Here is a 13,794-nt window from a genome sequence, read left to right as displayed (position 1 = left end):
GTTCGACTCAAATAACTTGCTTAGGCCTGTGAATTATTTGTTTGGGTTTTTTTCTATGAACCAAAACCAAAATTTGTTTTGCCCCCTCCCAGCATTTTTTCTAACATTACTTGTAAAAGGGGAGATTATTTTTCTTTAGAATCAAGTGATGTGTTGCATCTTCTAAGATGCTTTAAAATTTGATTTTATGAAATAAAATTACCTTTCAAGTAAAGTGCTGTTTCTACTTGAAAAAAGTTCTGAATGGGAGAAAAAGAAAAATGTCAGTCTTCCTGCTGGAAAAAATTTCCAAATACATGTTTGTGAAATGTTTCAGTTGGAACAATGGTGCACTTTGAGATTTTGACAAGAAGTTTCTGTGAAAAAAATCATCATCATACCCAAGGAGCAAAAAGTAGATGAGATTCTTGGTTTTCATTTCTTATTTCTGAGTTAGTTTATGAACTGGATAAGTTTCCCTTCTTTCCCTCCATCTAACCCTACCTCCCGTAACATAATTTGGGCGACCCCAAACACCACCGTAATGATGGTCACTATTACGATGGTTTGATTTGTTTTTTTTAATGGCTTATTTTATGATGGTGGAGTTTAGAACACAAGGTGAGAGGTCAGGAAGTCGCCATCCTCCATGATTTAACTGGTCTTCCCTGGGTCTCTGCATTGTAGCACATTGCTCTCTGGAGAAGTGAGTGCCAGTGTAAGTCCTGGGAGTGCTGGGGTTTACTTTCTCAGTTTTCCTAGCTGCTGGAAACATCCCGTTGCAGACAGACTGATGGGCCCAGAGACTACACAGGGAATCAGCAAGAGCCACGTTAGAAGTCAAGTCTGAACACTCTTTTGCATCTTTTCCCATGTTATCTGCTGATGCTTGATCAACTGTGTAATGCACTTGAATGCCACTTCACTGTTTTCACCATACATTTATATACGTATGTAGACATATGTATACATGTTTGTTATATTTATTATACGACTATTCGTGTAAGCAAATAGTTTCCTGTGCTTATTCTTAGTTCTGCCTTGGAGTACTTTTTAACTTCAACCAATCCAGCTTCGTCAAGTCCAAATTGTGTTTTTCACCTCCTTTGCAGATATATTGTGAGCAAAATTCCTTAAAACCATGGCAGTGCACCCCAGGATGGGGATCTTTCCCTTTCTTTGGTCCCCTTACATTCTTGCACCGCACGCACCTCATTATTATTTGTTGGAATCTGCATATAAGCAGTAAGTCACTACTGTTTTCTTCACCACTGCCTTCTATTTGCTGCTTCTTCCCTGGCAAATGAAAAAATCCTTAAAAGACCACACATAGCAGCTGATGCATTCTGGATTGTCCCTGCTGGGGACATTTGCCCATGTCCTGGCCATCTGACAGTATTGTCATCTGTGAACACTTGAAAAATGAAAGTAACCCTAGTGTCAGGGGTGTGCTCTCATTTGCATCTCAGGAAATCCACACTTTCATAGCTGCTGGTGCCACTGAGCTCCACTTTTCTGTAGCTGCTCAAGCCTCTCCATAGCAATGGATCTAGAGATCTCTTCAAGACTGTGGAGAAGTTTTGAACAGCTGCAACTTTTACTAAGGTGACAAATCCAAAGTCCTATATGGATTCGGGGTTATTTGTTTGTTTATTTCAGTTGCAAGAATTTCCAAATGCAAGACTGAACCTGAAATGGTACCACCTCTCAAGGTCAGGGAACTGATCTCTCAGGATTAGCTTTTCCAGAAATCACTGCAGGGATGTAGTCGGTGCTGGGCATAGGAAGATGGGATGTGTGCACACTGATTCCTCTCCTAAAGAGATGGCAGCAACAAAGGCAAACTCTTGCTCAGTGTCTCCAGGAAGGTCAGGATTCAACAGTTGCTACTGTCAATGAACTCAAGGTACGTTTGGAGAGGTTGTATTTTATCATCGGTTCCCTCCACTAACGGTGATATGTGGCTGGAGGGTGAATGGAAGTTGTCAGGATTGATATTGTATGGGAGGGTGTGGGAGACCTGGGGGCTAAGCATGGAAGTGGCAGCAGTGAGCTGCAAGGACAAACTTAATGAGATTTTCCACTGGCATTAAAGTTATTTCAATCTGATTTTTAAATTTGCAATGGATTATAAAACACACATTCGAAGAGAGAGTGCTTAAACCATCTTCCTAATGATCAATAGGATCTTTTAAACTTTAGCTGATTACTAATGAAAGTTACCAGTTCTGTCTCTTCAGAACTCCAGCCTGAGAAACATGTAAGAATCATAAAGTTAAAATTCCACACACAAAATGTGTCTAGCTGGTAGCTAAGACTTAAGACTTGGGGCAGAGGTGTTTTCTAAGTACTGATTAAAGGTGAGACATTGTCAGCAACTTTTTTCTGAAACTGAGTGCAGCAAAAAGCTCCTTCCAAGATGGAGATTTTGCAGTGATTCTATCCTGCTTACCTCTTGGTCTGTGATTAATTAGGATCTACTAGGCTACATGCTGCCTGACAGAATACACTGTTTATCTGTGCATACAAGCAGAATCATAGACCACATAATAACTGATGTTTAAAATACAGATAATATTTTTGGGACTGATTAAATGGTTTTGTTGTAAGTTTAATTCATTGGAGATTCAGGCTTAGATAATGAGATACTTAGATTACTAGAACCGACAGATCTTCATGGGAATTAAACATGCAAATTATTTCTTAGGAATGATGGAACTTAATTTTCATTTCCCCAAGGATGCAATTTTATACAAGAATGAAACTGCATATACACAATCTTTTTCGCATACAAGTGACAAAGGCTAATATAAAATCTGAGTGTGACACAAAAGGCTGGCTTGAGGCTCTTTCTTCCCATTCCAGAAAATCATATTGAAATATATTTTGAGTTCACCTTTCTAAGGAGAACAGCATGCTTGCAAATCAATAGCATTACTTGCTCAAAGAACGCAAGCACGGCTTTGCTAGGAGGAAAAATCATTTCAAGCTGTGCATCGTGTAAAGTTGAGACACCAGTAAGCCCCCAAGCCCTGTACTTCATCAAGTACCAGATATCAGACCACGCACTTCACAGAACTCTACGTACATGTCTGGCTGGGAGTGACTTGTTTCACTTCATGCATTTGCAATGTGTGTGTGGCACTGCAAAGTGTCAGAGGCTTAACGCTCTTGCTGTGATGCCGACAGAAAGGTAGGCAAAAAGGCAGCATTCACTGGCTGTGCCTCAGTTGGAGCTGAAAACCCAGCTAAGACTGAAAGAAGAACTGGTACACAAAGCTCTACAAGGCTGTGTTCTGACTTGCTGCTTCTTTTTAAATGCTGCCTTAAATCTAGATGGCACAGCCGATGTTTATCTCTTGTGGAGGGCTGGAGTATTAACAGTAAAGCTCTGGTGTGAAATGAATCACCCTGAATAACCAGGAACTGCACTAGAAATGTCCGTATCACAGAAGCTGTACAAACAGTACTGGAGGCAGGCCCCATTCCAGCAGTCCTTTTGTGCTCTGCAGAGGTTTTGAGTGAATACTTACCATTAAGCATATGTTGACATGTTTTGCTGAACAGAGATTGATTTAAGTAATGCATGTAAATGTTCTGCAGAACTTGAACCTCTGTTCCAGGCTACACATGATCAAAATAACAATAATTTTAAAAAATATACTGAGAAGCTGGCTTTAAAGAATACTGTGAAGGGTGAGAGAAGGGCATCTACAGGTAGAAATTCTCACTGATCTGGGGAGGAATTATTACACCGTGTAAATGTATAAATATCTTAGAAACTGAGTGAGGGTTTGGATTACTGGCCTCTAAATATCAGTAGGGTGTCAGCTGCCAAATGAGAGAGTGCGGACTTGGATTAGAAAGGAAGAGCTATTCGGCTGTACAGTAGTCCTTTGATTCATTGTGTGAGGCTTCTTCAGGTGTTTTACAGGGGAAGCTAAATGAAGTATCTAGTGTATCATCTTCATCTCCTGAGTTCTCTGATGTTTGTCAAACTAGAATACCTCTGGCTAGTGATTTGTTATCTTTGAACAGCGTCTTAATAATGTAGGTAACTGCTAGGAAACTGTGTGCAGCCTGCCCAGCTTTTCTGTTTTCTTTTAGCTCCCAGGAGAGGAGGAGTCAGGCTGCCCAAAGCCATAAGTGCATCATTGTCCTTCACCAGCTGCGTATGTGTAGTGTCTCTGGAACTGGTTCTTGGACTCCACTGAAGTCAGTCTAGATTTACACCAGGCTGAGATGGGAATCAGGCTGTACAGCCCAGCAATTAGTCATTTCAGCTTGGGTCTGTCCTTTTTGTTTCATAATTCTGTACAAAGCAACTAAGCCAAAAAGCTATTAGGAAAAAAAAAGTGATCGACCAAATTTATTTTGTATTAATTTTGTGCATGTGGGGGCTTCTGTGGTTTACCTTTTTTGTAGGTGGCAAGAAGAGGAAGCACATGGATTTCTGGCACAATGTTCACATCAAGGGAGGGAAATGCCATAGATTGAGGGAGCAGGTCAGGAAGGGTGGGGAGAGAAACAAACCACATTCTGAACATCCACTGCCCAGAGGCCATGCAGTGAAGTGGTGCAAATAATATTTGTTTGTTTGAAATGTCTTAATTTGGCTGCAAGTATGTAACCCTTAAGGTCATTTTGGAAAGTAACACTTTCAAAAGGGAATTTTTTTTTTTTAAGTCAAATACAAAATGTTTCAAATGTCTTGAATTTTTTTTCATCTATACCTATTTCAGACTAAACATATTGCTGAATTTAAATTGTCAAACATGGTCTTGTTAACAGAAGTCCCTTCACTTATCTCTTTTAGTAGTTAATAGGATCCCTGACCTAAAATTTTCGTGTGATTCCAGTTCATCACAGAACAGAGCATAACATCTTTGGACATTCCTGACCTCTAAGAAAACCACACGATAAACAGTAGATTCCTGGTTTAGCTGTATTTCCCCCTGCAGAGCCTAACCATTTGCAGTGATAGCTATTATCATTAGCTGTCAGTAAATAGCTTACTTATTAAACCCTTTAAGATCAATGTCAAGGCCTTTAAGTGGGTCCATGTTGTACCAATATATAGCAAGAAGGCCCCGTGCAATGTGTTGTCATCTGTCTTTCCCTTACCATGAAAGAGGCAAGTTGCTACGTGTTGTTGATTCAGCTGGAGCTCCTGGGTGGCCCATGTGCAGTTGGTCACAGGTAGATGTATTGTAGCAGTGCAGACAAAATCCTGGATTATTGTGCTATGACTGGTTCCAGGAAGAAAGGTATATCCTACCAGCCAGCTCGTGATATATAAAAAGTATTCTTGGCCATTGGTACTGTTTTGGCGCCCAGAAATGGGAGAGGAGACCAAGAGGATGCTGAAGTGGCAATACTTCAACAAAGAGGAATGTCCCTCCAGCTATTCACCAAGGTTTTTTCTATTTTGCTTCTATCCTGGCTTGATCTCACTGCTTTTTATCCAAGAGTTGATTTTTATCCTTTGATGATACCACAGTTCAATAGCATCAAATGTGCTACATATGAATGGACCAGGATGGGGCTATTGTTCTTAACATACCGCTTGCAGCAAAATCCACTGGCCTCTGATTTTATGTATACAATATATGTAGATGGTGGATAAAGGCCAATCCCCACCTGTCTGGTGAGTAAAGCACATTATACAATTTGCTTTTCTGGTGACAAATCTACTCCAGTTTACCAAAGAAGCCCCTATCACTATTGGACTTAAGGTTTTAATCACAGTACTGTGTAAAAAGCCTTGCTAAATTGAGGTCCTCAGACTCTTTCAAAAGGTATCTGAGCTGGAACAATCTCAGGCTGGGTCAAGAACCAAATGCAGCACTATAAATCACAAACTTTCTACCTGGCATAATCTCTGAAAGCAATTTCCAGGGTATACCCAAACACTTGTGGGCAGCAGGTAGCATCTTGTCCTTCAGTTTATCAGTGGAAGCATCAATTCACATGGTGTTATTTTTCTTTCATTGTATCTGAAATGAACAGATACCACCTCTATAGAGACTTAGGCCATGCATTCCCAAACGTATTCAGTGATACATTTATGTGGATCTCTGTGTCCACACAGTATTCTGTATACCTACATATTCTTTAGGCTGAGCACCATCCTTCAGAGCTTAGCTTCTGGCACTTCCTGTAAGGAAAGGAGGATTCCTCATCTCTACAGCATCCCACTTTAGGAAGGCCAGGATACAAGAGGGCTGTGGAATCTCACTGACTGCAAGCTCACTGTCCGATACTGAAGATAAGTTTTAAAACATTCTTTGAAAGGAATAGCAAGATATTTTGTTTTCCAGTTTCCACAAGAGACTTTTCCACTTTGTTGATTTCTCCAGCTGAGAAGTAAGGAATCCAAATAAAACTAGTACATCAGAGAAACAGAAGATAAAGGATCCCACGTAGAACTTTGACACTGGAAGCATTTCCTCTCTTTTATATACGGAAGTTCACTCACCTTGTTGCTTTTGTGGATCAAATGCAACGCACCAAGGAGGAGCTCCTTGCAAGCCCTTTCTGTGTCACCCTCTTTCTGCTTTCTTACCTTACTAGGGATGTTAGTAGCTCAGAGTCCTAAGGGCAAAACAAAGTTCATTTGGCCAAACATGTGGCCTTTAAGTTAAAGGGTGATCAGCTGGAGAAGTATGCTGCTATAGTAGTGGTGATCTCTGAGCTGCCTATGTGGAGTAGCTGGTTACGTAACCTCCCCTCCTATATAACTATAAAGTGTTTGTGCTTGCAACATATTTACATGTCTCTGCAGCTTTCCACAAAGCACAGGTCCTTGCCTGCAGAAAGACATCCCATGGTCAGGAAAACACCTGCAGAACCTGGTCTTATTGTGTAGGCACAGTCTCATTGTGTAGCTGTTCCATCCTTTAGAGCTGATGAGCACCTCTAGGTTGATACCTGACAGCTGGTATCTAGAATATCAGGCGCTTGGATGTGGATTCACATGCAGGGTAGAGAACTAAGAGAGAAAAACACTTTTTCTTACTCCGTTATTTCATTGTATGTATTTGTACTGGTGAAAGAGTGAGGAGTTAATATTCAATAGAAATCAGTGCTTAATTACAGCCTACAGATACTAATAGTCCAGATAGTCTAGAACAATAGAATGATGCAGCTGTCAAAGGGAATAATTGATGTACTTAATTCTAAAAATGCTCCTTTGTATCTACCAAGATAGGAATCCCAACCTCCTCTCTCTTCCTTAGCCGGTAAAACAGCTCCCTCTACTGCAGCTACGTCAGAAGTCTCGCCTGTAACAACCTGTGCTTCAGGTTCTTTGCCAACAGCATATTTATGAGCTACTTTCAAAGAGCAAAATAGGTGTTTTCAAGGCCAAGTGAGATGGTGAACAGGTAAGGGGAGGACTTTTTGTCTTTTCACTTGCACCATATCCCAGCTGTTGGGATGGGGGTGGCAGAAGTCACCATGATCATTTTCTTATACAAGAAAATCTCAGTATCTCACACAATAGTTAACAAAAAGCAGACAAATGTTTTCACCTACATATTGAAGAGATTTCTAAATTTTATTTTTAAGTGTGGGTAAAATATGTGAGATGAAGAATTTTGGAAGCTGAAACCTGTTTAAAATAGAAAGGAAAGAATTATGAATGGAGTCTGGCCTTGCATTCCAGAGAACAGAAATTCAATTTCTGACCATAGGCTGATTGCTTCATGTCTCCGGGATGGGTTCAGTATTCCCTCGGCAAACAGGGATAGCATGAGGATAAGTCCTGATGACTGTAGACTGCTCAGAAGCATTAGTGAATGTGATTTTGAGAAAAAGCAGGCCCACAACAACCCAATCTAGTGCCTCAGTGGTAAAACGTTGATGACAGATGTTGGCTTAGTCCATTAAAAAACCCAAACCCTAATCCTACTGTTGCTTTAATATTATTGCATTTTCAAGAGCATTCACTGAAAGAATATGCAGACAGGAGTTTATACTTTACCTAATCAGCATAGTAATTCTCTGCAATATAAAAATAGACATTAATTTTCAAACTGTCTTTAACCCATAATGTGAATCTTCTTGGTCAAACTTACAGAAGGACTTAAAAACAAAAGCAGGAGGTAATGTGTCCTGTGTCTGATTATTCCCTCCCTTTAGTCACAATGCCTTGTTATAAAAACTAGCTGAAAAGGTTATCATTTAATTTCATTGCAAAGTGAAATAAAAAGCTGAAAAAAAATACACTGCATTATGATAATTTTGAAAAAAAATATTTGGAACTGTCATTGTTTCAATCAAAACATTTCAGCATTCAGAAATGAAAACATTTCATGTTTTTCTCTGCCTGATCTTATCTGAAATACTTTGTTGAAATTACACAGAAAATGGGATCTGGAATGAAAAGATATATATAACCATATGGTGGCAGATAAATGCTTTGAAATGTTTTGAGGCAGTTCAACAAAATGAAATAGTCTGTACTTTTTGCAGAACAAACTAAAAAAAATTATTTTAGTTTTCCTGACTCAAAGCTGATCACTTTTTAAAGACTTTCCAAAATATTGTTACAGAATAGACCTTGTTTTAAGCTTTCTGAGTCTCTAGCAAGCAGAGAAGCCAGATCGCTCTCTTCCTGCTACCCTACCACAACTGCCATCAGTTATAATACTAGGCTTACGATAGGCCTATACTTATGCAGACTGGCAGCTGACCCAGGGGAACCTCAGTCTGCGGGTGTGTTGGAGAGTGTTGAGAGAACAGAGCCTTTGAAAGGAAGGGATGGAAAGCCTTAGATGAAATTCTTTGACTTCAGTTGTTTGTGGGGTGAGGTTCATGACAGAGACTGATAAAAGAGAAATAAACAAAAACCATGTGGCTGCCTTGCTATGTCTCCATCAGCAGAGGTTCTGTGGGGACTAAGAACTAAGCATGATGCCAGCTCCTTGTGTCAGTTCTGGAAGGAGCTGAAAACAGGCGTGTATCTAGAAGTTGGGACATCTTGTGTTCCTCACCTTTTAGTCTGTCTAGCTGAAAAGTATCACATACACCTCTGGGCCTCATTTGCAAATAGTTCCAAATCAGTTTTGCGGGAAATGGCCCCTCAAGTGCAGAGTGTAGAAGGAGAATGGCAGCTATACTGGTTCCTCTTCCAGCCTGGCAATCGGTTGTTAGAGATCCTTTCCCAAACACAGCTTCTGAGGGAGGAAGAGATTGGACACAGCAGCAGCTCCCCATGACTCAAGCAGGATTATGGGGCCCAGGGCAGAACAGACCCAAAATGAGGGGAGAAGGACAGAGATTTCACCAAGGATTCTTGGACAGAACAAGACACCTATAATGTTACGTGAGTGTGTGAAAGGAAAAAGACAGAAAAGATGGTTGCAACCCCAGCAACTAATAAGGCTTTGGAAAGAACAGATGTGAGCTGTCAGCGGTGAGCTGGAGTGGGAAGAGAAAAAGGCTGTTGCTAAAGAAGTTTAGGAGAGAAGACAGACAATGGGGAGGAAGCGAACGTCTTTAAGTGGGAGGAAGGAAAAGGAGACAAGAAATAAAGACTCTGCATGGGAAGAAAAGGAATAGGGAGTCTGAGAGGTTGAGAGAGAGAGAGAGAGAGATGAAAAAGGGGATTCCTTGCAGAAAGAGCTGTGTGAATATGCAATGCAGTCTTCTGATTCTATCTCCAGAGCAACTGAGTTTCCATACCAGTTCCAACTAGCTGACTTAGGGCAAATTATGTGCAGCTAGCTGATCCCCTCTGGGACCTTCCTAATCAATCAGGGAGCCTCAGTTAGGCCTGTTAGCTTAAGCTGATAACTCCACAACAGTGCTGCGCAGACACAAGTCCAGCGTGGGGCAACCGTGAATAGAAGTCTGAGTTAAGTCTACAGTGAAGATTTACTGTGTGCATTTACAGACCGTTTACTGCAATGTGACAATGATCTCAACTGGAACTATGGGCTCCTAATGAAGTACAGATAATATTTAAAGGACAAAAATTAATGTTAGAGAGGGAGGAGGAATGAAGTTATGCTTTTGTGGTCCTTGCAGCAAATAAATGGATAATAAGCCTTGCACTTCTTGTGCTACTGGTTTTGACATGGAGAGTGGCTAATGAAGCCTTATTTTCTGCTTGAATGCAAGGAACAGACTTGCTGTTGGACTTGCAGAAGGTCATTCAGTGATGCTGGTGATTCATGGTAGCAGGACAGTGGTCTCCTGAGAGCAGTCATGAAATCTGAATTTGCTAACTGGAAATAATGATATTGTGGTGGAAGGCTCTCATCTGTTGCCAGAGACTCTTAGCGGAAGCTTGTTCCAAACCATGTTTACCACAGATGTCTCCTTTCCTTTCTCTCACCAAGACCCTTTCCTGGCACATCAAGATGAGAAGGATCATGCAATTTGCCATGTCTCTTGTCCAAACAACAAAAATTTTGGAAATTCTGACTTTACCCAGAAGAGGCTTTAGGGGAAACAAATTAGCTCTGTTCACCTCAATAGTGATTAAATGCCAATAAAAGTTTTATTTATGTGAAATAGAACTTACTGACATCTAGACCCATATTTGAACCTCTCCAACCTCTGCTGGAGTCCATGAGAGTTGGACTCGAGCTCCTTGTTCCTGCAGAGGCTGAGAGGTTGTGCATACATCGTGAGGTACTGTGGGGACAGGACAGAACACAATTAGGGACTTGGAGGACAGTGCAGGAAGAATGTGAGACTGAACGACAGGCTTCTCCTTTCTGCAACTTTTACAAGATGTTCTAGTGTTTTACTAGATTTACTTAAGCAGAATCAAATTCATGATGCAAAACCTTCAAATGCTTTGAAATGGAAACTGCTCACAATGTCCCATTTAGCTTGTTTTGATCACGGCTGAAACCTAGCAAGAGGTTACTGCCTCTGAAGTTCAAAGTGATTCAGAACAGAACCTGAGAAATATTCCAAATATTAAAAACAACCTCCTTTTGTTTCTCTGGTGCTTACTTATGCTTGCCATGGAAAAGCCATTGCATGTCAGCAGCTGGCTTTATGACAGTCCAGTTCTTATAAAAAATCACTTACTACTCTTATCGCCTTTAGCAGTTATATGGACTTAAGAGAGATTTGTTTCTATTGTGGTTTGGTTTTTTGTTTGGTTTTTTGTTTGTTGTTTTTTTTTTTTTTCCACGGGAAATGAGAGGGACCATTGGACAAAACTTATATTTTAAGGTCAATAGAAGGAAGTTGGCTTTGTAAAGCAATGTGTTGGTACCCAGAAGAGCAGATTTTGTGTTGGAGGTCTACCAGATCCTTCTTCTCAGTGACCTATAGCAAAGTACATGGTGTTCTCACTCATAGACAGGCTACAGAGATTATCACCTGCTTCTGTCTGCTTCACTTCTCTCCCTTGGAGACTCCTTACACCTTGGAGAGTCCTTACACTACTCTATCAGTAGCTTAGCTGATCCTGAAACATGCTATATTGTTGCAAGTTAGTGTGATATACTGAGGAAATGCAAAATCTCTGTTGGTTTCCTTGATATACCAAGCTATAATTTGTAGTTGTCCAGGATGCTCATTTCTATCAGCTTAGCTGTCCATGCAGTACGTATGTCTGAGAAACAAGTAAGTTGGACAACTCTGGCTCTTATTTTAATCTGTCTGTACGTTTGTGAGTCAAGACCCTTAGCAAGAATGCTGTCATCTTTCTAGAGCTGATTGAAAGTCAATATTCTTCAGTCTATATTTGACTGAAGAATTTTTTTTTATTCAACTCTTTCACAAAAATATTGATTTTCAAGAATCCCATTGGAATCCAGGAGCAACGTTGCATCTGTCAATGCAGAGTGTGTTACACTTGTTTTACTTCCATCTCCCTGTATGACAGTCTGATCTGCTGGTAGCTGAGAAACTGAGACTGAAGCCTTAGTCCCATTTCCTCATATCTCAGTAGGTAACAGGGAGTAGCTGTATTTGTGTTCTCCCAAGTACAGAAAGAACAGGAAATTTTGTTCTTCTATTCCACAAGAAAACTGGGTATTTCTTATTATTTTCTCATCTTACTGGAATGAAAAAGTGAAAGCTAGAAAATTGCTAGTGGAAATATAAAGATATAAGATTGGGTTTCTTGAAATGTTTTTTTAGTAGTTTAAAAACATTGCTTTGCTTTCATCTTTTAAAATGCCTGCACTTTGTACATAGAAATTAAATTTCAAAACAAAACTTCACATTGAGAAGAAAAATAAAATTAGAAAGAAGTTAGTCACACTTGCATATATTTTGAGGTTTCCCCCCTCCAAGCGCTGTTGTTTTCCAGCAAAGTTGCTTCATGAAGAAAATAAGAACAACATTTAGAACATCATACCTGTTTTGTACTCAGGATTGGAAGAGGATGCCAAGGCTGATCACAGTGTATTCTCCTCCTCCTTTGTACATTAGCATCTTCTCTTCAACTATGGCCCTGGAGAATCAGACTAAAGCCTACGTAAAGCATCAGCAGCAGGCTGGGTGCTGTAGAGGATGTGGTAGCCTGCAGGGTTCAGAAAATAATCAGCTCATGTCCCAAAGCATGAAATTTGATTATTGCCTTTTTCTCAGACCACATCACTGTGGTTATGTCTAGCTGTTTAAAACCCCTGACTCAGTGCTTAGCTCTGTGCCCCCCGCAGCAGTGAACGCTGCCATCTGACTATGCATTACGTACAATAATCTCTCTTTAGATTTATCTCACAAGCCATTGTATTTCATTGATAGCCCCAGTTCACATCTCATGAAATGGGATGAAAGGATGGCAGGTTAATTTTCTTCTCCTCTGTAACTGATTTTTTTTTTTGTGTGTGTGTGTGTGTAATGCTCCCCTTTTCTAGAATAAATAAGCAGAACCATGCTTTTTCAGTTTTCATCCTGTATATGAACTGGATTTACCAAATAGCGGCTTACAGGGAAAAGTGAGAAGGCGAGTGAGGCATGGAAAACAGCTATCAATTTTCTCTAGCTGAGTATGTATCAGTTCACTGAGGTCCATGGAGTTGTTTATCTTTTACAAACAGAGGACCTACCCAGGACTTTGTTGAAGGCAACACGAAATGGTGATAACAATGCTGCTTTGGAAAAAATCTGAGAGAACTTCATGTAGGAGTAAGTCAGCATCTGAGTGACATTAGTAAAGACACGTCCAGTTCCCAGCTGGAGAAGAACATGTGTTAGCCATAGCTTATAAAGAAAGAAATCCCAGATGCAAGTGAAACAGGTCAGCGCTTGCAAAACAAAGCTAGGAGGAAGGAGCATGAAAAAGGAAGCCATGGCAGGAGTGTGTTATATTCTACCACCTGAATGTCTGGCTGCCTTCAATTATGTAAACCATTTGACAAGAATGGAAAGTGCTTTTGAACACCAGCGAAACAACAACCACAAAGATTTCCAGGCAGATGTTAATGAACTTTGTAGTGAAAGCAGTGAATGGAAGTACTAGGAGATGTGGAGAAATGAAAAGCAAGGACACTGGAAAAACAATTCCCCCTTCTGCTCTGCCAGCATATACCTTACATGCTGGTAAATCAGTAGTCATTTTTCAATATGGTTGTCACCTTTTGAAGGCATTTGTACAGCTCCATCCTCCTGCAGCATAGCCATCTCACAATTTTTAATGCTTTTGTTCTTTTACATGAAGTTAGGTAACACCATAATGCTATGTAACACTGTACAAATTCCCATTGTACTGAGAACTGATACACTTTAAACTGCGTCCCAAGCATGATGCAGCTAAGACTCAGTGTTGCAATGACTAACTTAGATGCCAAGTCCTAAAATGGAATTACAGTCCTGAATCAGGTGATCAGACTCCCTACA

This window comes from Pygoscelis adeliae, unplaced genomic scaffold (genome assembly GCF_000699105.1).
Source record: "Pygoscelis adeliae isolate BGI_AS28 unplaced genomic scaffold, ASM69910v1 Scaffold190, whole genome shotgun sequence".
In the NCBI taxonomy this organism is placed as follows: Eukaryota; Metazoa; Chordata; class Aves; order Sphenisciformes; family Spheniscidae; genus Pygoscelis; species Pygoscelis adeliae.
This window is presented reverse-complemented; position numbering follows the sequence as displayed.